The sequence below is a fragment of the Glossina fuscipes genome, unplaced genomic scaffold (assembly GCF_014805625.2).
Source record: "Glossina fuscipes isolate IAEA_lab_2018 unplaced genomic scaffold, Yale_Gfus_2 222, whole genome shotgun sequence".
Taxonomy (NCBI): Eukaryota; Metazoa; Arthropoda; class Insecta; order Diptera; family Glossinidae; genus Glossina; species Glossina fuscipes.
Window position 1 is genome coordinate 1,911,463 of NW_023998565.1, and position 3,146 is coordinate 1,914,608.

Below are 3,146 nucleotides of genomic sequence, written 5' to 3' on the forward strand. Positions count from 1 at the left end.
TTTAGTTGGTATATATTGTCAGAATTTAGGTGTAACGCAGTCGTGAAAAAAAGTCTTATGGACATTAATAAATGAAAAAGTTAACAAGAGTTACACACAAAAGAGAAATTTATTTATTTACTTCTTCTTTATACGATTATCTGATTGGAATTTCATTTGAAATGCTGTTTTTCATCAATGTCCCAGTTATCTTCAGTTACTTTTTTTCGTCAAATTAAGAGATCTTTTTACAAGTCATTGGAAATATAGATTCAAAAGGCATACAGCCCTCGCTAAAAACGTTATGCATAAACAAACAAGAAAAAAAAATTCTATATATAATAAAATAATCGAGGCTGGGATTAAATACTCTTTTCAATTATTTTCATTTAGGGTAGGATAATAGGTAGTAAAAATTATCAATTATCGAAACGTTGGCATGTCGAAAGACATAAAATCTTAATATATATTAGAAGAAAATCCCTTAATACTAAACCAGAGTAAATAATCAATAAGAAATTGAAAGCAGAATTTTAATGATGCGGTTCACTTATCCACGATATTCAATTTAAATATAGAGATTTTGTTTAGATATATGTTTTCATATAAAATTTTAAAATATATGAATTTTCAGGCTATTGTAATCAAATGGTTCTTTGCGTATCCCTAAAATTAATATTGAAAGCCATCTCCTAGACGTGTAGACATCCTACGTGAGAACTTTCCACAGTTGATTTTCGTTAATTTCACTGCTTACTAACTATTTTAATTACCGCAAGTAGTCGTCAGCGTCCCCAAAAATCTTACAAGTTAAAAGGGAGTAAATCAAAGATACAATGTACGCTTAACGCCAAAGTTTTCATGACGTTCAGAGGCTTATTTGACGGGGCAACAAAGTCGAACAATTCGCATAAACTACGCTGGGTAATTCAATCAATAGGACGAAGTTTGTTCTTTTTGGTGGAAATTCTTCTATATTATCTAAAAACAAATTCAAATGGTTACATATTAACATAGCGATCAAATTAAAAGCAAAAAACACACATTTCAGTCTTTTTTTTCAACAAACTACCCAATTATGAATAATAATTCACTAGCCATTCTTAGGGATACGATAAGTTCCATTATCGGTTCGTATGATTTCAACAACAGCTACATAATACGGTATAATATAATAAGAGCCATCAGCGGATCGTACAATTTGTAAGGCAATCAATGATATATGCTCAGCAGCAGCAGCAACAGCAACAAGTTCATCAACAAGCCCCAGCACCACAAGCTTTGTACACCGATATACTATTAGCTTCAGGTGGCAATGCGGGAAGTACTACCGTGATGCAGCAATCTTCGTTGACTAATAGCAACGGCGGGTGCAATGGAAACCCGAATGCAAATGTTGTCTCCACTAATAATAATATGCTGGGCAGCAACACAGCACTGCATCAACAGCACTATAATACCACGTATCCATACCATGCGGCAGCGGCTGCTGCTCAACATTTAGCTGCGAGTTCAGCAACGCCTCGGCTGATGGCACATAATCCAACTTTGGCACGACCGCCGCATGGTACCTTTCGTTTACCTGGTTTCCAGATACCCAATGGGGAACTTAGTTATCAGACTTACCATCCAGCGGGGGATATCACATTTCTGTCCGGTGCTGCTCCACCCGGTATACCACCAGCCGCCCTGAGAACGACAAATAGCGGAGCTGCCGTGGTAAGCAGTCAACCTATTAACCAGCCGCCTGTACCTCAACAAATACCACCATCATTACCACAACATTACATTACGCCGTCGGCTGCTGTGCTAGCGTCACCGTACAGCACGCTAACAATAGGACTTAGTAATACACCATTATCATGTTATAATTGCGGCTCGCAATCGCAAAGCGTCCATGGGCAATGTAACGCGAAGCGCTTTCTATAAATTAGACTACAATCATGCAGCGTCTGGGGTGGGCGCTGTAGGTGCCACACCTGCCACGCAACAACAACAAATTGCCAACAGTGCGCCAGACATGTCAGCAACAGGGCACAGCCAAAAATCACACGATACTAGCGATGCTATTGGTGTAAACTCATCGGTAGTATCGACCGCGGCGGTCTCTTCAAATGCGACGCTGACCGTGACAGCGTCAGCGTCAGCTAAGTGAGTTAATGATTGTAGAACCGGCTTGTTAAAAAGCTTTGTATGTGTAGGATTTTTCTGATTCTGAGATTAAGCAATGCGTGACGCATATTGCAGTGAACAGTGAAACGAGAAATGAAAATTTTGTTTACAATATCTTCAAAAGCAAAACGCTGACATGTGAGAATAAGCGTCCATATTTGTTTACAATTCTCAATATTTGAACATGTATTTGTGTAAAAATTGCCTGCATCTGGGAGTAAACATATAAAAATTTGCCGCCAACTGAAAGTCAACGTCTATGATTCTCAATAATTCCAAACATGTGAGAATAAGCGTCCATATTTGTTTACAATTCTCAATACATGAACATGTATTTAAAATAATATTGACTAATTGCCCAATAAAAAGAACCTGCGAATGGCTGGCTTTTAATAAACCTTTGCCCTAGTAGCCCAAATAGAAACGATCCAAACCAAATGTGCCCGTAAATACGGAAAGTAACACAGCGGTATCCAAATGATAGCCATTACTGAAATTATAAAAATGTATTAGTCGTTTGAAAGATATTAGAAATAGAAAACGTCCATTTACATAGCATATCATTTGTAAAAGTATTGTTACTGGTAGTCTCACATTCAATACCTTCAGCTGCGATGCCCAAAGTTCTATCGTATTATAAATGAACCATTTAAATTTGAAAACGTTTGCTGGATCCATCTTAAGCTCCTGTGCGTGTTGCCTTGACACCACCGGCTCAATTTACTTTGCTAATGTTGCTTAGCGAATTTGTACAACGTTGCCCGCAAATGATATTCCAAGATAAAAAGGATATACGTAACTTGCATGATGTGACCTCCCGTTTAGTAGATTCGCTGTCTAACGTGGCTGGATCCTGTTTAGAGCAAACCACGTGGTTACGGAAAAATTTAGCCGTGAAAGAAGACATTTCAGCGGATTCAACAACAGCTCGTACCAACAGCGGCGGTGCTATTTTACAACAATATTCTGTGCAAGCTCAAAGTTCTGGGTTCACA

The 3,146-nt window shown here is 38.1% G+C and overlaps 1 pseudogene; it reads left to right on the plus strand.

Annotated features, from left to right (window-relative positions):
• Window positions 1-885: 885 nt before the first annotated feature.
• On the plus strand, window positions 886-2,134 carry LOC119642446 (annotated as a pseudogene).
• Window positions 2,135-3,146: the final 1,012 nt, after the last annotated feature.